Genomic DNA, 27,189 nt, shown 5'->3' with positions numbered 1-27,189 from the left:
ACTGCCCTGTCCGTGGTCCTGAACTCCCCACCGGGACCCCTTTCTACGGTTTCAGATCCTAACTTCAGGCCTCTGTGTCACTGCCCTGTCCATATTGCTGAACACCACTCCTGGAGGTCTCTTCACCTGTCTGAGGCCCTATCTAGGTCTCTGTTTACTGATCTGTCCTTGGTTCTGAAATTCCCTCCCCCACACCTCTCACCTGACTCAGAACCTAACTCCAGGCCTCTGTGTCACTGCCCTGTCCGTGGTCCTGAACTCCCCACCTGTAGACCCCCACACCTGTCTCAGATACAAGCGCCAGGTCTCTGGGTCACTGTCCGTGGTGCTGAACGTCCCACCCGTACACTACTCATCTGTTTCAGAGCCTAACTGCAGGCATCTGTGTCACTCCCTGCCCTGTCCGTGGTGCTGAACTTCCCCCATGGAGACCCAGTCACCTGTCAGAGAACCTGACTCTAGGCCTCTGTGTCACTGCCCTGTCCGTGGTGCTGAACTCCACACCTGGATACCCCTCAACTGTCTGAAGACATAATGCTAGGTCTCTATGACACTGCCCTGTACTTGATGCTGAGCACCCCTTCTGGAGCCCCCCCTCTCACCTGTCTCAAATCCTAACTCCAGGCCTCTTTGCCACTGCCCTGTCCGTAGCGCTGAACTTTTCTCCCGCACACCCGTCTGAGGCCCTAACTCCAGGTCTCTGTGTGACTGCCCTGTCCTTGGGTCTGAGCACCGCTCCAGGAGACCCCTCAGCAGTCTAAGGCCCTAACTGCCAGCCTCTGCGTCACCGCCCTGTCTGTCGTGCTGAGCTCCCCACCTGGAGACCCCCCCTCCCCCCACATGTCTCAAATCCTAATTCCAGGCCTCTGTGCCACTGCCCTGTCCATAGTGCTGATATCCCCACCTGGAGACCCCGTCACCTGTCTGATGCCCTAACTGCAGCCTCTGTCACTGCCCTGTCCGTGGTGCTGAACTTCCCTCCCGCACAGCCCTTATCTGTTTGAGATCCTAACTCCAGGCCTCTGTGTCACTGCCCTGTCCGTGGTCCTGAACTCCCCACCGGGACCCCTTTCTACGGTTTCAGATCCTAACTTCAGGCCTCTGTGTCACTGCCCTGTCCGTATTGCTGAACACCACTCCTGGAGATCTCCTCACCTGTCTGAGGCCCTATCTAGGTCTCTGTTTACTGTTCTGTCCTTGGTTCTGAACTTCCCTCCCCCACACCTCTCACCTGACTCAGAACCTAACTCCAGGCCTCTGTGTCACTGCCCTGTCTTTGGGTCTGAGCACCGCTCCAGGAGACCCCTCAGCAGTCTAAGGCCCTAACTGCCAGCCTCTGCGTCACCGCCCTGTCTGTCGTGCTGAGCTCCCCACCTGGAGACCCCCCCCCTCCCCCCACATGTCTCAAATCCTAATTCCAGGCCTCTGTGCCACTGCCCTGTCCATAGTGCTGATCTCCCCACCTGGAGACCCCGTCACCTGTCTGATGCCCTAACTGCAGCCTCTGTCACTGCCCTGTCCGTGGTGCTGAACTTCCCTCCCGCACAGCCCTTATCTGTTTGAGATCCTAACTCCAGGCCTCTGTGTCACTGCCCTGTCCGTGGTCCTGAACTCCCCACCGGGACCCCTTCACCTGTCAGAGAACCTGACTCTAGGCCTCTGTGTCACTGCCCTGTCCGTGGTGCTGAACTCCACACCTGGAGACCCGTCAACTGTCTGAAGACCTAATGCTAGGTCTCTATGACACTGCCTTGTACTTGATGCTGAGCACCCCTTCTGGAGCCCCCCTCTCACCTGTCTCAAATCCTAACTCCAGGCCTCTTTGCCACTGCCCTGTCCGTAGCGCTGAACTTTTCTCCCGCACACCCCTCACCTGTCTGAGGCCCTAACTCCAGGTCTCTGTGTGACTGCCCTGTCTTTGGGTCTGAGCACCGCTCCAGGAGACCCCTCAGCAGTCTAAGGCCCTAACTGCCAGCCTCTGCGTCACCGCCCTGTCTGTTGTGCTGAGCTCCCCACCTGGAGACCCCCCCTCCCCCCACATGTCTCAAATCCTAATTCCAGGCCTCTGTGCCACTGCCCTGTCCATAGTGCTGATATCCCCACCTGGAGACCCCGTCACCTGTCTGATGCCCTAACTGCAGCCTCTGTCACTGCCCTGTCCGTGGTGCTGAACTTCCCTCCTGCACAGCCCTTATCTGTTTGAGATCCTAACTCCAGGCCTCTGTGTCACTGCCCTGTCCGTGGTCCTGAACTCCCCACCGGGACCCCTTTCTACGGTTTCAGATCCTAACTTCAGGCCTCTGTGTCACTGCCCTGTCCGTATTGCTGAACACCACTCCTGGAGATCTCCTCACCTGTCTGAGGCCCTATCTAGGTCTCTGTTTACTGTTCTGTCCTTGGTTCTGAACTTCCCTCCCCCACACCTCTCACCTGACTCAGAACCTAACTCCAGGCCTCTGTGTCACTGCCCAGTCTTTGGGTCTGAGCACCGCTCCAGGAGACCCCTCAGCAGTCTAAGGCCCTAACTGCCAGCCTCTGCGTCACCGCCCTGTCTGTCGTGCTGAGCTCCCCACCTGGAGACCCCCCCTCCCCCCACATGTCTCAAATCCTAATTCCAGGCCTCTGTGCCACTGCCCTGTCCATAGTGCTGATCTCCCCACCTGGAGACCCCGTCACCTGTCTGATGCCCTAACTGCAGCCTCTGTCACTGCCCTGTCCGTGGTGCTGAACTTCCCTCCCGCACAGCCCTTATCTGTTTGAGATCCTAACTCCAGGCCTCTGTGTCACTGCCCTGTCCGTGGTCCTGAACTCCCCACCGGGACCCCTTCACCTGTCAGAGAACCTGACTCTAGGCCTCTGTGTCACTGCCCTGTCCGTGGTGCTGAACTCCACACCTGGAGACCCCTCAACTGTCTGAAGACCTAATGCTAGGTCTCTATGACACTGCCTTGTACTTGATGCTGAGCACCCCTTCTGGAGCCCCCCTCTCACCTGTCTCAAATCCTAACTCCAGGCCTCTTTGCCACTGCCCTGTCCGTAGCGCTGAACTTTTCTCCCGCACACCCCTCACCTGTCTGAGGCCCTAACTCCAGGTCTCTGTGTGACTGCCCTGTCTTTGGGGCCTGAGCACCGCTCCAGGAGACCCCTCAGCAGTCTAAGGCCCTAACTGCCAGCCTCTGCGTCACCGCCCTGTCTGTCGTGCTGAGCTCCCCACCTGGAGACCCCCCCTCCCCCCACATGTCTCAAATCCTAATTCCAGACCTCTGTGCCACTGCCCTGTCCATAGTGCTGATCTCCCCACCTGGAGACCCCGTCACCTGTCTGATGCCCTAACTGCAGCCTCTGTCACTGCCCTGTCCGTGGTCCTGAACTCCCCACCGGGACCCCTTTCTACGGTTTCAGATCCTAACTTCAGGCCTCTGTGTCACTGCCCTGTCCGTATTGCTGAACACCACTCCTGGAGGTCTCCTCACCTGTCTGAGGCCCTATCTAGGTCTCTGTTTACTGTTCTGGCCTTGGTTCTGAAATTCCCTCCCCCACACCTCTCACCTGACTCAGAACCTAACTCCAGGCCTCTGTGTCACTGCCCTGTCCGTGGTCCTGAACTCCCCACCTGTAGACCCCCACACCTGTCTCAGATACAAACGCCAGGTCTCTGGGTCACTGTCCGTGGTGCTGAACGTCCCACCCGTACACTACTCATCTGTTTCAGAGCCTAACTGCAGGCATCTGTGTCACTCACTGCCCTGTCCGTGGTGCTGAACTTCCCCCATGGAGACCCCGTCACCTGTCAGAGAACCTGACTCTAGGCCTCTGTGTCACTGCCCTGTCCGTGGTGCTGAACTCCACACCTGGATACCCCTCAACTGTCTGAAGACCTAATGCTAGGTCTCTATGACACTGCCTTGTACTTGATGCTGAGCACCCCTTCTGGAGCCCCCCTCTCACCTGTCTCAAATCCTAACTCCAGGCCTCTTTGCCACTGCCCTGTCCGTAGCGCGGAACTTTTCTCCCGCACACCCCTCACCTGTCTGAGGCCCTAACTCCAGGTCTCTGTGTGACTGCCCTGTCTTTGGGGCCTGAGCACCGCTCCAGGAGACCCCTCAGCAGTCTAAGGCCCTAACTGCCAGCCTCTGCGTCACCGCCCTGTCTGTCGTGCTGAGCTCCCCACCTGGAGACCCCCCCTCCCCCCACATGTCTCAAATCCTAATTCCAGACCTCTGTGCCACTGCCCTGTCCATAGTGCTGATCTCCCCACCTGGAGACCCCGTCACCTGTCTGATGCCCTAACTGCAGCCTCTGTCACTGCCCTGTCGGTGGTGCTGAACTCCCCTCCCGCACAGCCCTTATCTGTTTGAGATCCTATCTCCAGGCCTCTGTGTCACTGCCCTGTCCGTGGTCCTGAACTCCCCACCGGGACCCCTTTCTACGGTTTCAGATCCTAACTTCAGGCCTCTGTGTCACTGCCCTGTCCGTATTGCTGAACACCACTCCTGGAGGTCTCCTCACCTGTCTGAGGCCCTATCTAGGTCTCTGTTTACTGTTCTGGCCTTGGTTCTGAAATTCCCTCCCCCACACCTCTCACCTGACTCAGAACCTAACTCCAGGCCTCTGTGTCACTGCCCTGTCCGTGGTCCTGAACTCCCCACCTGTAGACCCCCACACCTGTCTCAGATACAAACGCCAGGTCTCTGGGTCACTGTCCGTGGTGCTGAACGTCCCACCCGTACACTACTCATCTGTTTCAGAGCCTAACTGCAGGCATCTGTGTCACTCACTGCCCTGTCCGTGGTGCTGAACTTCCCCCATGGAGACCCCGTCACCTGTCAGAGAACCTGACTCTAGGCCTCTGTGTCACTGCCCTGTCCGTGGTGCTGAACTCCACACCTGGAGATCCCTCAACTGTCGGAAGACATAATGCTAGGTCTCTATGACACTGCCCTGTACTTGATGCTGAGCACCCCTTCTGGAGCCCCCCTCTCACCTGTCTCAAATCATAACTCCAGGCCTCTTTGCCACTGCCCTGTCCGTAGCGCTGAACTTTTCTCCCGCACACCCGTCTGAGGCCCTATCTCCAGGTCTCTGTGTGACTGCCCTGTCTTTGGGTCTGAGCACCGCTCCAGGAGACCCCTCAGCAGTCTAAGGCCCTAACTGCCAGCCTCTGCGTCACCGCCCTGTCTGTCGTGCTGAGCTCCCCACCTGGAGACCCCCCCTCCCCCCACATGCCTCAAATCCTAATTCCAGGCCTCTGTGCCACTGCCCTGTCCATAGTGCTGAACTCCCCACCTGGAGACCCCGTCACCTGTCTGATGCCCTAACTGCAGCATCTGTCACTGCCCTGTCCGTGGTGCTGAACTCCCCTCCCGCACAGCCCTTATCTGTTTGAGATCCTAACTCCAGGCCTCTGTGTCACTGCCCTGTCCGTGGTCCTGAACTCCCCACCGGGACCCCTTTCTACGGTTTCAGATCCTAACTTCAGGCCTCTGTGTCACTGCCCTGTCCATATTGCTGAACACCACTCCTGGAGGTCTCTTCACCTGTCTGAGGCCCTATCTAGGTCTCTGTTTACTGATCTGTCCTTGGTTCTGAAATTCCCTCCCCCACACCTCTCACCTGACTCAGAACCTAACTCCAGGCCTCTGTGTCACTGCCCTGTCCGTGGTCCTGAACTCCCCACCTGTAGACCCCCACACCTGTCTCAGATACAAGCGCCAGGTCTCTGGGTCACTGTCCGTGGTGCTGAACGTCCCACCCGTACACTACTCATCTGTTTCAGAGCCTAACTGCAGGCATCTGTGTCACTCCCTGCCCTGTCCGTGGTGCTGAACTTCCCCCATGGAGACCCAGTCACCTGTCAGAGAACCTGACTCTAGGCCTCTGTGTCACTGCCCTGTCCGTGGTGCTGAACTCCACACCTGGATACCCCTCAACTGTCTGAAGACATAATGCTAGGTCTCTATGACACTGCCCTGTACTTGATGCTGAGCACCCCTTCTGGAGCCCCCCTCTCACCTGTCTCAAATCCTAACTCCAGGCCTCTTTGCCACTGCCCTGTCCGTAGCGCTGAACTTTTCTCCCGCACACCTGTCTGAGGCCCTATCTAGGTCTCTGTTTACTGTTCTGTCCTTGGTTCTGAACTTCCCTCCCCCACACCTCTCACCTGACTCAGAACCTAACTCCAGGCCTCTGTGTCACTGCCCTGTCTTTGGGTCTGAGCACCGCTCCAGGAGACCCCTCAGCAGTCTAAGGCCCTAACTGCCAGCCTCTGCGTCACCGCCCTGTCTGTCGTGCTGAGCTCCCCACCTGGAGACCCCCCCCCTCCCCCCACATGTCTCAAATCCTAATTCCAGGCCTCTGTGCCACTGCCCTGTCCATAGTGCTGATCTCCCCACCTGGAGACCCCGTCACCTGTCTGATGCCCTAACTGCAGCCTCTGTCACTGCCCTGTCCGTGGTGCTGAACTTCCCTCCCGCACAGCCCTTATCTGTTTGAGATCCTAACTCCAGGCCTCTGTGTCACTGCCCTGTCCGTGGTCCTGAACTCCCCACCGGGACCCCTTCACCTGTCAGAGAACCTGACTCTAGGCCTCTGTGTCACTGCCCTGTCCGTGGTGCTGAACTCCACACCTGGAGACCCGTCAACTGTCTGAAGACCTAATGCTAGGTCTCTATGACACTGCCTTGTACTTGATGCTGAGCACCCCTTCTGGAGCCCCCCTCTCACCTGTCTCAAATCCTAACTCCAGGCCTCTTTGCCACTGCCCTGTCCGTAGCGCTGAACTTTTCTCCCGCACACCCCTCACCTGTCTGAGGCCCTAACTCCAGGTCTCTGTGTGACTGCCCTGTCTTTGGGTCTGAGCACCGCTCCAGGAGACCCCTCAGCAGTCTAAGGCCCTAACTGCCAGCCTCTGCGTCACCGCCCTGTCTGTTGTGCTGAGCTCCCCACCTGGAGACCCCCCCTCCCCCCACATGTCTCAAATCCTAATTCCAGGCCTCTGTGCCACTGCCCTGTCCATAGTGCTGATATCCCCACCTGGAGACCCCGTCACCTGTCTGATGCCCTAACTGCAGCCTCTGTCACTGCCCTGTCCGTGGTGCTGAACTTCCCTCCTGCACAGCCCTTATCTGTTTGAGATCCTAACTCCAGGCCTCTGTGTCACTGCCCTGTCCGTGGTCCTGAACTCCCCACCGGGACCCCTTTCTACGGTTTCAGATCCTAACTTCAGGCCTCTGTGTCACTGCCCTGTCCGTATTGCTGAACACCACTCCTGGAGATCTCCTCACCTGTCTGAGGCCCTATCTAGGTCTCTGTTTACTGTTCTGTCCTTGGTTCTGAACTTCCCTCCCCCACACCTCTCACCTGACTCAGAACCTAACTCCAGGCCTCTGTGTCACTGCCCAGTCTTTGGGTCTGAGCACCGCTCCAGGAGACCCCTCAGCAGTCTAAGGCCCTAACTGCCAGCCTCTGCGTCACCGCCCTGTCTGTCGTGCTGAGCTCCCCACCTGGAGACCCCCCCTCCCCCCACATGTCTCAAATCCTAATTCCAGGCCTCTGTGCCACTGCCCTGTCCATAGTGCTGATCTCCCCACCTGGAGACCCCGTCACCTGTCTGATGCCCTAACTGCAGCCTCTGTCACTGCCCTGTCCGTGGTGCTGAACTTCCCTCCCGCACAGCCCTTATCTGTTTGAGATCCTAACTCCAGGCCTCTGTGTCACTGCCCTGTCCGTGGTCCTGAACTCCCCACCGGGACCCCTTCACCTGTCAGAGAACCTGACTCTAGGCCTCTGTGTCACTGCCCTGTCCGTGGTGCTGAACTCCACACCTGGAGACCCCTCAACTGTCTGAAGACCTAATGCTAGGTCTCTATGACACTGCCTTGTACTTGATGCTGAGCACCCCTTCTGGAGCCCCCCTCTCACCTGTCTCAAATCCTAACTCCAGGCCTCTTTGCCACTGCCCTGTCCGTAGCGCTGAACTTTTCTCCCGCACACCCCTCACCTGTCTGAGGCCCTAACTCCAGGTCTCTGTGTGACTGCCCTGTCTTTGGGGCCTGAGCACCGCTCCAGGAGACCCCTCAGCAGTCTAAGGCCCTAACTGCCAGCCTCTGCGTCACCGCCCTGTCTGTCGTGCTGAGCTCCCCACCTGGAGACCCCCCCTCCCCCCACATGTCTCAAATCCTAATTCCAGACCTCTGTGCCACTGCCCTGTCCATAGTGCTGATCTCCCCACCTGGAGACCCCGTCACCTGTCTGATGCCCTAACTGCAGCCTCTGTCACTGCCCTGTCCGTGGTCCTGAACTCCCCACCGGGACCCCTTTCTACGGTTTCAGATCCTAACTTCAGGCCTCTGTGTCACTGCCCTGTCCGTATTGCTGAACACCACTCCTGGAGGTCTCCTCACCTGTCTGAGGCCCTATCTAGGTCTCTGTTTACTGTTCTGGCCTTGGTTCTGAAATTCCCTCCCCCACACCTCTCACCTGACTCAGAACCTAACTCCAGGCCTCTGTGTCACTGCCCTGTCCGTGGTCCTGAACTCCCCACCTGTAGACCCCCACACCTGTCTCAGATACAAACGCCAGGTCTCTGGGTCACTGTCCGTGGTGCTGAACGTCCCACCCGTACACTACTCATCTGTTTCAGAGCCTAACTGCAGGCATCTGTGTCACTCACTGCCCTGTCCGTGGTGCTGAACTTCCCCCATGGAGACCCCGTCACCTGTCAGAGAACCTGACTCTAGGCCTCTGTGTCACTGCCCTGTCCGTGGTGCTGAACTCCACACCTGGAGATCCCTCAACTGTCGGAAGACATAATGCTAGGTCTCTATGACACTGCCCTGTACTTGATGCTGAGCACCCCTTCTGGAGCCCCCCTCTCACCTGTCTCAAATCCTAACTCCAGGCCTCTTTCCCACTGCCCTGTCCGTAGCGCTGAACTTTTCTCCCGCACACCCCTCACCTGTCTGAGGCCCTAACTCCAGGTCTCTGTGTGACTGCCCTGTCTTTGGGTCTGAGCACCGCTCCAGGAGACCCCTCAGCAGTCTAAGGCCCTAACTGCCAGCCTCTGCGTCACCGCCCTGTCTGTCGTGCTGAGCTCCCCACCTGGAGACACCCCCTCCCCCCACATGTCTCAAATCCTAATTCCAGGCCTCTGTGCCACTGCCCTGTCCATAGTGCTGATATCCCCACCTGGAGACCCCGTCACCTGTCTGATGCCCTAACTGCAGCCTCTGTCACTGCCCTGTCCGTGGTGCTGAACTTCCCTCCCGCACAGCCCTTATCTGTTTGAGATCCTAACTCCAGGCCTCTGTGTCACTGCCCTGTCCGTGGTCCTGAACTCCCCACCGGGACCCCTTTCTACGGTTTCAGATCCTAACTTCAGGCCTCTGTGTCACTGCCCTGTCCGTATTGCTGAACACCACTCCTGGAGATCTCCTCACCTGTCTGAGGCCCTATCTAGGTCTCTGTTTACTGTTCTGTCCTTGGTTCTGAACTTCCCTCCCCCACACCTCTCACCTGACTCAGAACCTAACTCCAGGCCTCTGTGTCACTGCCCTGTCTTTGGGTCTGAGCACCGCTCCAGGAGACCCCTCAGCAGTCTAAGGCCCTAACTGCCAGCCTCTGCGTCACCGCCCTGTCTGTCGTGCTGAGCTCCCCACCTGGAGACCCCCCCTCCCCCCACATGTCTCAAATCCTAATTCCAGGCCTCTGTGCCACTGCCCTGTCCATAGTGCTGATCTCCCCACCTGGAGACCCCGTCACCTGTCTGATGCCCTAACTGCAGCCTCTGTCACTGCCCTGTCCGTGGTGCTGAACTTCCCTCCCGCACAGCCCTTATCTGTTTGAGATCCTAACTCCAGGCCTCTGTGTCACTGCCCTGTCCGTGGTGCTGAACTCCACACCTGGAGACCCCTCAACTGTCTGAAGACCTAATGCTAGGTCTCTATGACACTGCCTTGTACTTGATGCTGAGCACCCCTTCTGGAGCCCCCCTCTCACCTGTCTCAAATCCTAACTCCAGGCCTCTTTGCCACTGCCCTGTCCGTAGCGCTGACCTTTTCTCCCGCACACCCCTCACCTGTCTGAGGCCCTAACTCCAGGTCTCTGTGTGACTGCCCTGTCTTTGGGGCCTAAGCACCGCTCCAGGAGACCCCTCAGCAGTCTAAGGCCCTAACTGCCAGCCTCTGCGTCACCGCCCTGTCTGTCGTGCTGAGCTCCCCACCTGGAGAACCCCCCTCCCCCCACATGTCTTAAATCCTAATTCCAGACCTCTGTGCCACTGCCCTGTCCATAGTGCTGATCTCCCCACCTGGAGACCCCGTCACCTGTCTGATGCCCTAACTGCAGCCTCTGTCACTGCCCTGTCGGTGGTGCTGAACTCCCCTCCCGCACAGCCCTTATCTGTTTGAGATCCTATCTCCAGGCCTCTGTGTCACTGCCCTGTCCGTGGTCCTGAACTCCCCACCGGGACCCCTTTCTACGGTTTCAGATCCTAACTTCAGGCCTCTGTGTCACTGCCCTGTCCGTATTGCTGAACACCACTCCTGGAGGTCTCCTCACCTGTCTGAGGCCCTATCTAGGTCTCTGTTTACTGTTCTGGCCTTGGTTCTGAAATTCCCTCCCCCACACCTCTCACCTGACTCAGAACCTAACTCCAGGCCTCTGTGTCACTGCCCTGTCCGTGGTCCTGAACTCCCCACCTGTAGACCCCCACACCTGTCTCAGGTACAAACGCCAGGTCTCTGGGTCACTGTCCGTGGTGCTGAACGTCCCACCCGTACACTACTCATCTGTTTCAGAGCCTAACTGCAGGCATCTGTGTCACTCACTGCCCTGTCCGTGGTGCTGAACTTCCCCCATGGAGACCCCGTCACCTGTCAGAGAACCTGACTCTAGGCCTCTGTGTCACTGCCCTGTCCGTGGTGCTGAACTCCACACCTGGAGACCCCTCAACTGTCTGAAGACATAATGCTAGGTCTCTATGACACTGCCCTGTACTTGATGCTGAGCACCCCTTCTGGAGCCCCCCTCTCACCTGTCTCAAATCCTAACTCCAGGCCTCTTTGCCACTGCCCTGTCCGTAGCGCTGAACTTTTCTCCCGCACACCCGTCTGAGGCCCTAACTCCAGGTCTCTGTGTGACTGCCCTGTCCTTGGGTCTGAGCACCGCTCCAGGAGACCCCTCAGCAGTCTAAGGCCCTAACTGCCAGCCTCTGCGTCACCGCCCTGTCTGTCGTGCTGAGCTCCCCACCTGGAGACACCCCCTCCCTCCACATGTCTCAAATCCTAATTCCAGGCCTCTGTGCCACTGCCCTGTCCATAGTGCTGATATCCCCACCTGGAGACCCCGTCACCTGTCTGATGCCCTAACTGCAGCCTCTGTCACTGCCCTGTCCATGGTGCTGAACTTCCCTTCCGCACAGCCCTTATCTGTTTGAGATCCTAACTCCAGGCCTCTGTGTCACTGCCCTGTCCGTGGTCCTGAACTCCCCACCGGGACCCCTTTCTACGGTTTCAGATCCTAACTTCAGGCCTCTGTGTCACTGCCCTGTCCGTATTGCTGAACACCACTCCTGGAGATCTCCTCACCTGTCTGAGGCCCTATCTAGGTCTCTGTTTACTGTTCTGTCCTTGGTTCTGAACTTCCCTCCCCCACACCTCTCACCTGACTCAGAACCTAACTCCAGGCCTCTGTGTCACTGCCCTGTCCGTGGTCCTGAACTCCCCACCTGTAGACCCCCACACCTGTCTCAGATACAAACGCCAGGTCTCTGGGTCACTGTCCGTGGTGCTGAACGTCCCACCCGTACACTACTCATCTGTTTCAGAGCCTAACTGCAGGCATCTGTGTCACTCACTGCCCTGTCCGTGGTGCTGAACTTCCCCCATGGAGACCCCGTCACCTGTCAGAGAACCTGACTCTAGGCCTCTGTGTCACTGCCCTGTCCGTGGTGCTGAACTCCACACCTGGAGACCCCTCAACTGTCTGAAGACATAATGCTAGGTCTCTATGACACTGCCCTGTACTTGATGCTGAGCACCCCTTCTGGAGCCCCCCTCTCACCTGTCTCAAATCCTAACTCCAGGCCTCTTTGCCACTGCCCTGTCCGTAGCGCTGAAGTTTTCTCCCGCACACCCCTCACCTGTCTGAGGCCCTAACTCCAGGTCTCTGTGTGACTGCCCTGTCTTTGGGTCTGAGCACCGCTCCAGGAGACCCCTCAGCAGTCTAAGGCCCTAACTGCCAGCCTCTGCGTCACCGCCCTGTCTGTCGTGCTGAGCTCCCCACCTGGAGACCCCCCCTCCCCCCACATGTCTCAAATCCTAATTCCAGGCCTCTGTGCCACTGCCCTGTCCATAGTGCTGATATCCCCACCTGGAGACCCCGTCACCTGTCTGATGCCCTAACTGCAGCCTCTGTCACTGCCCTGTCCGTGGTGCTGAACTTCCCTCCCACACAGCCCTTATCTGTTTGAGATCCTAACTCCAGGCCTCTGTGTCACTGCCCTGTCCGTGGTCCTGAACTCCCCACCGGGACCCCTTTCTACGGTTTCAGATCCTAACTTCAGGCCTCTGTGTCACTGCCCTGTCCGTATTGCTGAACACCACTCCTGGAGATCTCCTCACCTGTCTGAGGCCCTATCTAGGTCTCTGTTTACTGTTCTGTCCTTGGTTCTGAACTTCCCTCCCCCACACCTCTCACCTGACTCAGAACCTAACTCCAGGCCTGTGTGTCACTGCCCAGTCTTTGGGTCTGAGCACCGCTCCAGGAGAACCCTCAGCAGTCTAAGGCCCTAACTGCCAGCCTCTGCGTCACCGCCCTGTCTGTCGTGCTGAGCTCCCCACCTGGAGACCCCCCCTCCCCCCACATGTCTCAAATCCTAATTCCAGGCCTCTGTGCCACTGCCCTGTCCATAGTGCTGATCTCCCCACCTGGAGACCCCGTCACCTGTCTGATGCCCTAACTGCAGCCTCTGTCACTGCCCTGTCCGTGGTGCTGAACTTCCCTCCCGCACAGCCCTTATCTGTTTGAGATCCTAACTCCAGGCCTCTGTGTCACTGCCCTGTCCGTGGTCCTGAACTCCCCACCGGGACCCCTTCACCTGTCAGAGAACCTGACTCTAGGCCTCTGTGTCACTGCCCTGTCCGTGGTGCTGAACTCCACACCTGGAGACCCCTCAACTGTCTGAAGACCTAATGCTAGGTCTCTATGACACTGCCTTGTACTTGATGCTGAGCACCCCTTCTGGAGCCCCCCTCTCACCTGTCTCAAATCCTAACTCCAGGCCTCTTTGCCACTGCCCTGTCTGTAGCGCTGAACTTTTCTCCCGCACACCCCTCACCTGTCTGAGGCCCTAATTCCAGGTCTCTGTGTGACTGCCCTGTCTTTGGGGCCTGAGCACCGCTCCAGGAGACCCCTCAGCAGTCTAAGGGCCTAACTGCCAGCCTCTGCGTCACCGCCCTGTCTGTCGTGCTGAGCTCCCCACCTGGAGACCCCCCCTCCCCCCACATGTCTCAAATCCTAATTCCAGACCTCTGTGCCACTGCCCTGTCCATAGTGCTGATCTCCCCACCTGGAGACCCCGTCACCTGTCTGATGCCCTAACTGCAGCCTCTGTCACTGCCCTGTCGGTGGTGCTGAACTCCCCTCCCGCACAGCCCTTATCTGTTTGAGATCCTATCTCCAGGCCTCTGTGTCACTGCCCTGTCCGTGGTCCTGAACTCCCCACCGGGACCCCTTTCTACGGTTTCAGATCCTAACTTCAGGCCTCTGTGTCACTGCCCTGTCCGTATTGCTGAACACCACTCCTGGAGGTCTCCTCACCTGTCTGAGGCCCTATCTAGGTCTCTGTTTACTGTTCTGGCCTTGGTTCTGAAATTCCCTCCCCCATACCTCTCACCTGACTCAGAACCTAACTCCAGGCCTCTGTGTCACTGCCCTGTCCGTGGTCCTGAACTCCCCACCTGTAGACCCCCACACCTGTCTCAGATACAAACGCCAGGTCTCTGGGTCACTGTCCGTGGTGCTGAACGTCCCACCCGTACACTACTCATCTGTTTCAGAGCCTAACTGCAGGCATCTGTGTCACTCACTGCCCTGTCCGTGGTGCTGAACTTCCCCCATGGAGACCCCGTCACCTGTCAGAGAACCTGACTCTAGGCCTCTGTGTCACTCCCCTGTCCGTGGTGCTGAACTCCACACCTGGAGATCCCTCAACTGTCGGAAGACATAATGCTAGGTCTCTATGACACTGCCCTGTACTTGATGCTGAGCACCCCTTCTGGAGCCCCCCTCTCACCTGTCTCAAATCCTAACTCCAGGCCTCTTTGCCACTGCCCTGTCCGTAGCGCTGAACTTTTCTCCCGCACACCCGTCTGAGGCCCTAACTCCAGGTCTCTGTGTGACTGCCCTGTCTTTGGGTCTGAGCACCGCTCCAGGAGACCCCTCAGCAGTCTAAGGCCCTAACTGCCAGCCTCTGCGTCACCGCCCTGTCTGTCGTGCTGAGCTCCCCACCTGGAGACCCCCCCTCCCCCACATGTCTCAAATCCTAATTCCAGGCCTCTGTGCCACTGCCCTGTCCATAGTGCTGATCTCCCCACCTGGAGACCCCGTCACCTGTCTGATGCCCTAACTGCAGCATCTGTCACTGCCCTGTCCGTGGTGCTGATCTCCCCTCCCGCACAGCCCTTATCTGTTTGAGATCCTAACTCCAGGCCTCTGTGTCACTGCCCTGTCCGTGGTCCTGAACTCCCCACCGGGACCCCTTTCTACGGTTTCAGATCCTAACTTCAGGCCTCTGTGTCACTGCCCTGTCCGTATTGCTGAACACCACTCCTGGAGGTCTCCTCACCTGTCTGAGGCCCTATCTAGGTCTCTGTTTACTGTTCTGTCCTTGGTTCTGAAATTCCCTCCCCCACACCTCTCACCTGACTCAGAACCTAACTCCAGGCCTCTGTGTCACTGCCCTGTCCGTGGTCCTGAACTCCCCACCTGTAGGCCCCCACACCTGTCTCAGATACAAGCGCCAGGTCTCTGGGTCACTGTCCGTGGTGCTGAACGTCCCACCCGTACACTACTCATCTGTTTCAGAGCCTAACTGCAGGCATCTGTGTCACTCCCTGCCCTGTCCGTGGTGCTGAACTTCCCCCATGGAGACCCAGTCACCTGTCAGAGAACCTGACTCTAGGCCTCTGTGTCACTGCCCTGTCCGTGGTGCTGAACTCCACACCTGGATACCCCTCAACTGTCTGAAGACATAATGCTAGGTCTCTATGACACTGCCCTGTACTTGATGCTGAGCACCCCTTCTGGAGCCCCCCTCTCACCTGTCTCAAATCCTAACTCCAGGTCTCTTTGCCACTGCCCTGTCCGTAGCGCTGAACTTTTCTCCCGCACACCCCTCACCTGTCTGAGGCCCTAACTCCAGGTCTCTGTGTGACTGCCCTGTCTTTGGGTCTGAGCACCGCTCCAGGAGACCCCTCAGCAGTCTAAGGCCCTAACTGCCAGCCTCTGCGTCACCGCCCTGTCTGTCGTGCTGAGCTCCCCACCTGGAGACCCCCCCTCCCCCCACATGTCTCAAATCCTAATTCCAGGCCTCTGTGCCACTGCCCTGTCCATAGTGCTGATATCCCCACCTGGAGACCCCGTCACCTGTCTGATGCCCTAACTGCAGCCTCTGTCACTGCCCTGTCCGTGGTGCTGAACTTCCCTCCCGCACAGCCCTTATCTGTTTGAGATCCTAACTCCAGGCCTCTGTGTCACTGCCCTGTCCGTGGTCCTGAACTCCCCACCGGGACCCCTTTCTACGGTTTCAGATCCTAACTTCAGGCCTCTGTGTCACTGCCCTGTCCGTATTGCTGAACACCACTCCTGGAGATCTCCTCACCTGTCTGAGGCCCTATCTAGGTCTCTGTTTACTGTTCTGTCCTTGGTTCTGAACTTCCCTCCCCCACACCTCTCACCTGACTCAGAACCTAACTCCAGGCCTCTGTGTCACTGCCCTGTCTTTGGGTCTGAGCACCGCTCCAGGAGACCCCTCAGCAGTCTAAGGCCCTAACTGCCAGCCTCTGCGTCACCGCCCTGTCTGTCGTGCTGAGCTCCCCACCTGGAGACCCCCCCTCCCCCCACATGTCTCAAATCCTAATTCCAGGCCTCTGTGCCACTGCCCTGTCCATAGTGCTGATCTCCCCACCTGGAGACCCCGTCACCTGTCTGATGCCCTAACTGCAGCCTCTGTCACTGCCCTGTCCGTGGTGCTGAACTTCCCTCCCGCACAGCCCTGATCTGTTTGAGATCCTAACTCCAGGCCTCTGTGTCACTGTCTGTCCGTGGTCCTGAACTCCCCACCGGGACCCCTTCACCTGTCAGAGAACCTGACTCTAGGCCTCTGTGTCACTGCCCTGTCCGTGGTGCTGAACTCCACACCTGGAGACCCCTCAACTGTCTGAAGACCTAATGCTAGGTCTCTATGACACTGCCTTGTACTTGATGCTGAGCACCCCTTCTGGAGCCCCCCTCTCACCTGTCTCAAATCCTAACTCCAGGCCTCTTTGCCACTGCCCTGTCCGTAGCGCTGAACTTTTCTCCCGCACACCCCTCACCTGTCTGAGGCCCTAACTCCAGGTCTCTGTGTGACTGCCCTGTCTTTGGGGCCTGAGCACCGCTCCAGGAGACCCCTCAGCAGTCTAAGGCCCTAACTGCCAGCCTCTGCGTCACCGCCCTGTCTGTTGTGCTGAGCTCCCCACCTGGAGACCCCCCCTCCCCCCACATGTCTCAAATCCTAATTCCAGACCTCTGTGCCACTGCCCTGTCCATAGTGCTGATCTCCCCACCTGGAGACCCCGTCACCTGTCTGATGCCCTAACTGCAGCCTCTGTCACTGCCCTGTCGGTGGTGCTGAACTCCCCTCCCGCACAGCCCTTATCTGTTTGAGATCCTATCTCCAGGCCTCTGTGTCACTGCCCTGTCCGTGGTCCTGAACTCCCCACCGGGACCCCTTTCTACGGTTTCAGATCCTAACTTCAGGCCTCTGTGTCACTGCCCTGTCCGTATTGCTGAACACCACTCCTGGAGGTCTCCTCACCTGTCTGAGGCCCTATCTAGGTCTCTGTTTACTGTTCTGGCCTTGGTTCTGAAATTCCCTCCCCCACACCTCTCACCTGACTCAGAACCTAACTCCAGGCCTCTGTGTCACTGCCCTGTCCGTGGTCCTGAACTCCCCACCGGGACCCCTTCACCTGTCAGAGAACCTGACTCTAGGCCTCTGTGTCACTGCCCTGTCCGTGGTGCTGAACTCCACACCTGGAGACCCCTCAACTGTCTGAAGACCTAATGCTAGGTCTCTATGACACTGCCTTGTACTTGATGCTGAGCACCCCTTCTGGAGCCCCCCTCTCACCTGTCTCAAATCCTAACTCCAGGCCTCTTTGCCACTGCCCTGTCCGTAGCGCTGAACTTTTCTCCCGCACACCCCTCACCTGTCTGAGGCCCTAACTCCAGGTCTCTGTGTGACTGCCCTGTCTTTGGGGCCTGAGCACCACTCCAGGAGACCCCTCAGCAGTCTAAGGCCCTAACTGCCAGCCTCTGCGTCACCGCCCTGTCTGTTGTGCTGAGCTCCCCACCTGGAGACCCCCCCTCCCCCCACATGTCTCAAATCCTAATTCCAGACCTCTGTGCCACTGCCCTGTCCATAGTGCTGATCTCCCCACCTGGAGACCCCGTCACCTGTCTGATGCCCTAACTACAGCCTCTGTCACTGCCCTGTCGGTGGTGCTGAACTCCCCTCCCGCACAGCCCTTATCTGTTTGAGATCCTATCTCCAGGCCTCTGTGTCACTGCCCTGTCCGTGGTCCTGAACTCCCCACCGGGACCCCTTTCTACGGTTTCAGATCCTAACTTCAGGCCTCTGTGTCACTGCCCTGTCCGTATTGCTGAACACCACTCCTGGAGGTCTCCTCACCTGTCTGAGGCCCTATCTAGGTCTCTGTTTACTGTTCTGGCCTTGGTTCTGAAATTCCCTCCCCCACACCTCTCACCTGACTCAGAACCTAACTCCAGGCCTCTGTGTCACTGCCCTGTCCGTGGTCCTGAACTCCCCACCTGTAGACCCCCACACCTGTCTCAGGTACAAACGCCAGGTCTCTGGGTCACTGTCCGTGGTGCTGAACGTCCCACCCATACACTACTCATCTGTTTCAGAGCCTAACTGCAGGCATCTGTGTCACTCACTGCCCTGTCCGTGGTGCTGAACTTCCCCCATGGAGACCCCGTCACCTGTCAGAGAACCTGACTCTAGGCCTCTGTGTCACTGCCCTGTCCGTGGTGCTGAACTCCACACCTGGAGACCCCGCAACTGTCTGAAGACATAATGCTAGGTCTCTATGACACTGCCCTGTACTTGATGCTGAGCACCCCTTCTGGAGCCCCCCTCTCACCTGTCTCAAATCCTAACTCCAGGCCTCTTTGCCACTGCCCTGTCCGTAGCGCTGAACTTTTCTCCCGCACACCCGTCTGAGGCACTAACTCCAGGTCTCTGTGTGACTGCCCTGTCCTTGGGTCTGAGCACCGCTCCAGGAGACCCCTCAGCAGTCTAAGGCCCTAACTGCCAGCCTCTGCGTCACCGCCCTGTCTGTCGTGCTGAGCTCCCCACCTGGAGACACCCCCTCCCTCCACATGTCTCAAATCCTAATTCCAGGCCTCTGTGCCACTGCCCTGTCCATAGTGCTGATATCCCCACCTGGAGACCCCGTCACCTGTCTGATGCCCTAACTGCAGCCTCTGTCACTGCCCTGTCCGTGGTGCTGAACTTCCCTCCCGCACAGCCCTTATCTGTTTGAGATCCTAACTCCAGGCCTCTGTGTCACTGCCCTGTCCGTGGTCCTGAACTCCCCACCGGGACCCCTTTCTATGGTTTCAGATCCTAACTTCAGGCCTCTGTGTCACTGCCCTGTCCGTATTGCTGAACACCACTCCTGGAGATCTCCTCACCTGTCTGAGGCCCTATCTAGGTCTCTGTTTACTGTTCTGTCCTTGGTTCTGAACTTCCCTCCCCCACACCTCTCACCTGACTCAGAACCTAACTCCAGGCCTCTGTGTCACTGCCCTGTCCGTGGTCCTGAGCTCCCCACCTGTAGACCCCCACACCTGTCTCAGATACAAACGCCAGGTCTCTGGGTCACTGTCCGTGGTGCTGAACGTCCCACCCGTACACTACTCATCTGTTTCAGAGCCTAACTGCAGGCATCTGTGTCACTCACTGCCCTGTCCGTGGTGCTGAACTTCCCCCATGGAGACCCCGTCACCTGTCAGAGAACCTGACTCTAGGCCTCTGTGTCACTTCCCTGTCCGTGGTGCTGAACTCCACACCTGGAGACCCCTCAACTGTCTGAAGACATAATGCTAGGTCTCTATGACACTGCCCTGTACTTGATGCTGAGCACCCCTTCTGGAGCCCCCCTCTCACCTGTCTCAAATCCTAACTCCAGGCCTCTTTGCCACTGCCCTGTCCGTAGCGCTGAAGTTTTCTCCCGCACACCCCTCACCTGTCTGAGGCCCTAACTCCAGGTCTCTGTGTGACTGCCCTGTCTTTGGGTCTGAGCACCGCTCCACAAGACCCCTCAGCAGTCTAAGGCCCTAACTGCCAGCCTCTGCGTCACCGCCCTGTCTGTCGTGCTGAGCTCCCCACCTGGAGACCCCTCCTCCCCCCACATGTCTCAAATCCTAATTCCAGGCCTCTGTGCCACTGCCCTGTCCATAGTGCTGATATCCCCACCTGGAGACCCCGTCACCTGTCTGATGCCCTAACTGCAGCCTCTGTCACTGCCCTGTCCGTGGTGCTGAACTTCCCTCCCACACAGCCCTTATCTGTTTGAGATCCTAACTCCAGGCCTCTGTGTCAGTGCCCTGTCCGTGGTCCTGAACTCCCCACCGGGACCCCTTTCTACGGTTTCAGATCCTAACTTCAGGCCTCTGTGTCACTGCCCTGTCCGTATTGCTGAACACCACTCCTGGAGATCTCCTCACCTGTCTGAGGCCCTATCTAGGTCTCTGTTTACTGTTCTGTCCTTGGTTCTGAACTTCCCTCCCCCACACCTCTCACCTGACTCAGAACCTAACTCCAGGCCTCTGTGTCACTGCCGTGTCCGTGGTCCTGAACTCCCCACCTGTAGACCCCCACACCTGTCTCAGATACAAACGCCAGGTCTCTGGGTCACTGTCCGTGGTGCTGAACGTCCCACCCGTACACTACTCATCTGTTTCAGAGCCTAACTGCAGGCATCTGTGTCACTCACTGCCCTGTCCGTGGTGCTGAACTTCCCCCATGGAGACCCCGTCACCTGTCAGAGAACCTGACTCTAGGCCTCTGTGTCACTGCCCTGTCCGTGGTGCTGAACTCCACACCTGGAGACCCCTCAACTGTCTGAAGACCTAATGCTAGGTCTCTATGACACTGCCTTGTACTTGATGCTGAGCACCCCTTCTGGAGCCCCCATCTCACCTGTCTCAAATCCTAACTCCAGGCCTCTTTGCCACTGCCCTGTCAGTAGCGCTGAACTTTTCTCCCGCACACCCCTCACCTGTCTGAGGCCCTAACTCCAGGTCTCTGTGTGACTGCCCTGTCTTTGGGTCTGAGCACCGCTCCAGGAGACCCCTCAGCAGTCTAAGGCCCTAACTGCCAGCCTCTGCGTCACCGCCCTGTCTGTCGTGCTGAGCTCCCCACCTGGAGACCCCCCCTCCCCCCACATGTCTCAAATCCTAATTCCAGTCCTCTGTGCCACTGCCCTGTCCATAGTGCTGATCTCCCCACCTGGAGACCCCGTCACCTGTCTGATGCCCTAACTGCAGCCTCTGTCACTGCCCTGTCGGTGGTGCTGAACTCCCCTCCCGCACAGCCCTTATCTGTTTGAGATCCTAACTCCAGGCCTCTGTGTCACTGCCCTGTCCGTGGTCCTGAACTCCCCACCGGGACCCCTTTCTACGGTTTCAGATCCTAACTTCAGGCCTCTGTGTCACTGCCCTGTCCGTATTGCTGAACACCACTCCTGGAGGTCTCCTCACCTGTCTGAGGCCCTATCTAGGTCTCTGTTTACTGTTCTGGCCTTGGTTCTGAAATTCCCTCTCCCACACCTCTCACCTGACTCAGAACCTAACTCCAGGCCCCTGTGTCACTGCCCTGTCCGTGGTCCTGAACTCCCCACCTGTAGACCCCCACACCTGTCTCAGAATCAAACGCCAGGTCTCTGGGTCACTGTCCGTGGTGCTGAACGTCCCACCCGTACACTACTCATCTGTTTCAGAGCCTAACTGCAGGCATCTGTGTCACTCACTGCCCTGTCCGTGGTGCTGAACTTCCCCCATGGAGACCCCGTCACCTGTCAGAGAACCTGACTCTAGGCCTCTGTGTCACTGCCCTGTCCGTGGTGCTGAACTCCACACCTGGAGATCCCTCAACTGTCGGAAGACATAATGCTAGGTCTCTATGACACTGCCCTGTACTTGATGCTGAGCACCCCTTCTGGAGCCCCCCTCTCACCTGTCTCAAATCCTAACTCCAGGCCTCTTTGCCACTGCCCTGTCCGTAGCGCTGAACTTTTTTCCCGCACACCCGTCTGAGGCCCTAACTCCAGGTCTCTGTGTGACTGCCCTGTCTTTGGGTCTGAGCACCGCTCCAGGAGACCCCTCAGCAGTCTAAGGCCCTAACTGCCAGCCTCTGCGTCACCGCCCTGTCTGTCGTGCTGAGCTCCCCACCTGGAGACCCCCCCTCCCCCCACATGTCTCAAATCCTAATTCCAGGCCTCTGTGCCACTGCCCTGTCCATAGTGCTGATCTCCCCACCTGGAGACCCCGTCACCTGTCTGATGCCCTAACTGCAGCCTCTGTCACTGCCCTGTCCGTGGTGCTGAACTTCCCTCCCGCACAGCCCTTATCTGTTTGAGATCCTAACTCCAGGCCTCTGTGTCACTGCCCTGTCCGTGGTCCTGAACTCCCCACCGGGACCCCTTCACCTGTCAGAGAACCTGACTCTAGGCCTCTGTGTCACTGCCCTGTCCGTGGTGCTGAACTCCACACCTGGAGACCCCTCAACTGTCTGAAGACCTAATGCTAGGTCTCTATGACACTGCCTTGTACTTGATGCTGAGCACCCCTTCTGGAGCCCCCCTCTCACCTGTCTCAAATCCTAACTCCAGGCCTCTTTGCCACTGCCCTGTCCGTAGCGCTGAACTTTTCTCCCGCACACCCCTCACCTGTCTGAGGCCCTAACTCCAGGTCTCTGTGTGACTGCCCTGTCTTTGGGGCCTGAGCACCGCTCCAGGAGACCCCTCAGCAGTCTAAGGCCCTAACTGCCAGCCTCTGCGTCACCGCCCTGTCTGTCGTGCTGAGCTCCCCACCTGGAGACCCCCCCTCCCCCCACATGTCTCAAATCCTAATTCCAGACCTCCGTGCCACTGCCCTGTCCATAGTGCTGATCTCATCACCTGGAGACCCCGTCACCTGTCTGATGCCCTAACTGCAGCCTCTGTCACTGCCCTGTCGGTGGTGCTGAACTCCCCTCCCGCACAGCCCTTATCTGTTTGAGATCCTATCTCCAGGCCTCTGTGTCACTGCCCTGTCCGTGGTCCTGAACTCCCCACCGGGACCCCTTTCTACGGTTTCAGATCCTAACTTCAGGCCTCTGTGTCACTGCCCTGTCCGTATTGCTGAACACCACTCCTGGAGATCTCCTCACCTGTCTGAGGCCCTATCTAGGTCTCTGTTTACTGTTCTGTCCTTGGTTCTGAACTTCCCTCCCCCACACCTCTCACCTGACTCAGAACCTAACTCCAGGCCTCTGTGTCACTGCCGTGTCCGTGGTCCTGAACTCCCCACCTGTAGACCCCCACACCTGTCTCAGATACAAACGCCAGGTCTCTGGGTCACTTTCCGTGGTGCTGAACGTCCCACCCGTACAATACTCATCTGTTTCAGAGCCTAACTGCAGGCATCTGTGTCACTCACTGCCCTGTCCGTGGTGCTGAACTTCCCCCATGGAGACCCCGTCACCTGTCAGAGAACCTGACTCTAGGCCTCTGTGTCACTGCCCTGTCCGTGGTGCTGAACTCCACACCTGGAGACCCCTCAACTGTCTGAAGACCTAATGCTAGGTCTCTATGACACTGCCTTGTACTTGATGCTGAGCACCCCTTCTGGAGCCCCCATCTCACCTGTCGCAAATCCTAACTCCAGGCCTCTTTGCCACTGCCCTGTCAGTAGCGCTGAACTTTTCTCCCGCACACCCCTCACCTGTCTGAGGCCCTAACTCCAGGTCTCTGTGTGACTGCCCTGTCTTTGGGTCTGAGCACCGCTCCAGGAGACCCCTCAGCAGTCTAAGGCCCTAACTGCCAGCCTCTGCGTCACCGCCCTGTCTGTCGTGCTGAGCTCCCCACCTGGAGACCCCCCCTCCCCCCACATGTCTCAAATCCTAATTCCAGGCCTCTGTGCCACTGCCCTGTCCATAGTGCTGATCTCCCCACCTGGAGACCCCGTCACCTGTCTGATGCCCTAACTGCAGCCTCTGTCACTGCCCTGTCCGTGGTGCTGAACTCCCCTCCCGCACAGCCCTTATCTGTTTGAGATCCTAACTCCAGGCCTCTGTGTCACTGCCCTGTCCGTGGTCCTGAACTCCCCACCGGGACCCCTTTCTACGGTTTCAGATCCTAACTTCAGGCCTCTGTGTCACTGCCCTGTCCGTATTGCTGAACACCACTCCTGGAGGTCTCCTCACCTGTCTGAGGCCCTATCTAGGTCTCTGTTTACTGTTCTGTCCTTGGTTCTGAAATTCCCTCCCCCACACCTCTCACCTGACTCAGAACCTAACTCCAGGCCTCTGTGTCACTGCCCTGTCCGTGGTCCTGAACTCCCCACCTGTAGACCCCCACACCTGTCTCAGATACAAGCGCCAGGTCTCTGGGTCACTGTCCGTGGTGCTGAACGTCCCACCCGTACACTACTCATCTGTTTCAGAGCCTAACTGCAGGCATCTGTGTCACTCCCTGCCCTGTCCGTGGTGCTGAACTTCCCCCATAGAGACCCAGTCACCTGTCAGAGAACCTGACTCTAGGCCTCTGTGTCACTGCCCTGTCCGTGGTGCTGAACTCCACACCTGGATACCCCTCAACTGTCTGAAGACATAATGCTAGGTCTCTATGACACTGCCCTGTACTTGATGCTGAGCACCCCTTCTGGAGCCCCCCTCTCACCTGTCTCAAATCCTAACTCCAGGCCTCTTTGCCACTGCCCTGTCCGTAGCGCTGAACTTTTCTCCCGCACACCCCTCACCTGTCTGAGGCCCTAACTCCAGGTCTCTGTGTGACTGCCCTGTCTTTGGGTCTGAGCACCGCTCCAGGAGACCCCTCAGCAGTCTAAGGCCCTAACTGCCAGCCTCTGCGTCACCGCCCTGTCTGTCGTGCTGAGCTCCCCACCTGGAGACCCCCCCTCCCCCCACATGTCTCAAATCCTAATTCCAGGCCTCTGTGCCACTGCCCTGTCCATAGTGCTGATATCCCCACCTGGAGACCCCGTCACCTGTCTGATGCCCTAACTGCAGCCTCTGTCACTGCCCTGTCCGTGGTGCTGAACTTCCCTCCCGCACAGCCCTTATCTATTTGAGATCCTAACTCCAGGCCTCTGTGTCACTGCCCTGTCCGTGGTCCTGAACTCCCCACCGGGACCCCTTTCTACGGTTTCAGATCCTAACTTCAGGCCTCTGTGTCACTGCCCTGTCCGTATTGCTGAACACCACTCCTGGAGATCTCCTCACCTGTCTGAGGCCCTACCTAGGTCTCTGTTTACTGTTCTGTCCTTGGTTCTGAACTTCCCTCCCCCACACCTCTCACCTGACTCAGAACCTAACTCCAGGCCTCTGTGTCACTGCCCTGTCTTTGGGTCTGAGCACCGCTCCAGGAGACCCCTCAGCAGTCTAAGGCCCTAACTGCCAGCCTCTGCGTCACCGCCCTGTCTGTCGTGCTGAGCTCCCCACCTGGAGACCCCCCCTCCCCCCACATGTCTCAAATCCTAATTCCAGGCCTCTGTGCCACTGCCCTGTCCATAGTGCTGATCTCCCCACCTGGAGACCCCGTCACCTGTCTGATGCCCTAACTGCAGCCTCTGTCACTGCCCTGTCCGTGGTGCTGAACTCCACACCTGGAGACCCCTCAACTGTCTGAAGACCTAATGCTAGGTCTCTATGACACTGCCTTGTACTTGATGCTGAGCACCCCTTCTGGAGCCCCCCTCTCACCTGTCTCAAATCCTAACTCCAGGCCTCTTTGCCACTGCCCTGTTCGTAGCGCTGAACTTTTCTCCCGCACACCCCTCACCTGTCTGAGGCCCTAACTCCAGGTCTCTGTGTGACTGCCCTGTCTTTGGGGCCTGAGCACCGCTCCAGGAGACCCCTCAGCAGTCTAAGGCCCTAACTGCCAGCCTCTGCGTCACCGCCCTGTCTGTCGTGCTGAGCTCCCCACCTGGAGACCCCCCCTCCCCCCACATGTCTCAAATCCTAATTCCAGACCTCTGTGCCACTGCCCTGTCCATAGTGCTGATCTCCCCACCTGGAGACCCCGTCACCTGTCTGATGCCCTAACTGCAGCCTCTGTCACTGCCCTGTCGGTGGTGCTGAACTCCCCTCCCGCACAGCCCTTATCTGTTTGAGATCCTATCTCCGGGCCTCTGTGTCACTGCCCTGTCCGTGGTCCTGAACTCCCCACCGGGACCCCTTTCTACGGTTTCAGATCCTAACTTCAGGCCTCTGTGTCACTGCCCTGTCCGTATTGCTGAACACCACTCCTGGAGGTCTCCTCACCTGTCTGAGGCCCTATCTAGGTCTCTGTTTACTGTTCTGGCCTTGGTTCTGAAATTCCCTCCCCCACACCTCTCACCTGACTCAGAACCTAACTCCAGGCCTCTGTGTCACTGCCCTGTCCGTGGTCCTGAACTCCCCACCTGTAGACCCCCACACCTGTCTCAGAATCAAACGCCAGGTCTCTGGGTCACTGTCCGTGGTGCTGAACGTCCCACCCGTACACTACTCATCTGTTTCAGAGCCTAACTGCAGGCATCTGTGTCACTCACTGCCCTGTCCGTGGTGCTGAACTTCCCCCATGGAGACCCCGTCACCTGTCAGAGAACCTGACTCTAGGCCTCTGTGTCACTGCCCTGTCAGTGGTGCTGAACTCCACACCTGGAGATCCCTCAACTGTCGGAAGACATAATGCTAGGTCTCTATGACACTGCCCTGTACTTGATGCTGAGCACCCCTTCTGGAGCCCCCCTCTCACCTGTCTCAAATCCTAACTCCAGGCCTCTTTGCCACTGCCCTGTCCGTAGCGCTGAACTTTTCTCCCGCACACCCGTCTGAGGCCCTAACTCCAGGTCTCTGTGTGACTGCCCTGTCTTTGGGTCTGAGCACCGCTCCAGGAGACCCCTCAGCAGTCTAAGGCCCTAACTGCCAGCCTCTGCGTCACCGCCCTGTCTGTCGTGCTGAGCTCCCCACCTGGAGACCCCCCCTCCCCCCACATGTCTCAAATCCTAATTCCAGGCCTCTGTGCCACTGCCCTGTCCATAGTGCTGATCTCCCCACCTGGAGACCCCGTCACCTGTCTGATGCCCTAACTGCAGCCTCTGTCACTGCCCTGTCCGTGGTGCTGAACTTCCCTCCCGCACAGCCCTTATCTGTTTGAGATCCTAACTCCAGGCCTCTGTGTCACTGCCCTGTCCGTGGTCCTGAACTCCCCACCGGGACCCCTTCACCTGTCAGAGAACCTGACTCTAGGCCTCTGTGTCACTGCCCTGTCCGTGGTGCTGAACTCCACACCTGGAGACCCCTCAACTGTCTGAAGACCTAATGCTAGGTCTCTATGACACTGCCTTGTACTTGATGCTGAGCACCCCTTCTGGAGCCCCCCTCTCACCTGTCTCAAATCCTAACTCCAGGCCTCTTTGCCACTGCCCTGTCCGTAGCGCTGAACTTTTCTCCCGCACACCCCTCACCTGTCTGAGGCCCTAACTCCAGGTCTCTGTGTGACTGCCCTGTCTTTGGGGCCTGAGCACCGCTCCAGGAGACCCCTCAGCAGTCTAAGGCCCTAACTGCCAGCCTCTGCGTCACCGCCCTGTCTGTCGTGCTGAGCTCCCCACCTGGAGACCCCCCCTCCCCCCACATGT

This window comes from Triturus cristatus, chromosome 3_1, assembly GCF_964204655.1.
Source record: "Triturus cristatus chromosome 3_1, aTriCri1.1, whole genome shotgun sequence".
NCBI classification, from domain to species: domain Eukaryota; kingdom Metazoa; phylum Chordata; class Amphibia; order Caudata; family Salamandridae; genus Triturus; species Triturus cristatus.
Note: the sequence above shows the minus strand (reverse complement) of the source record.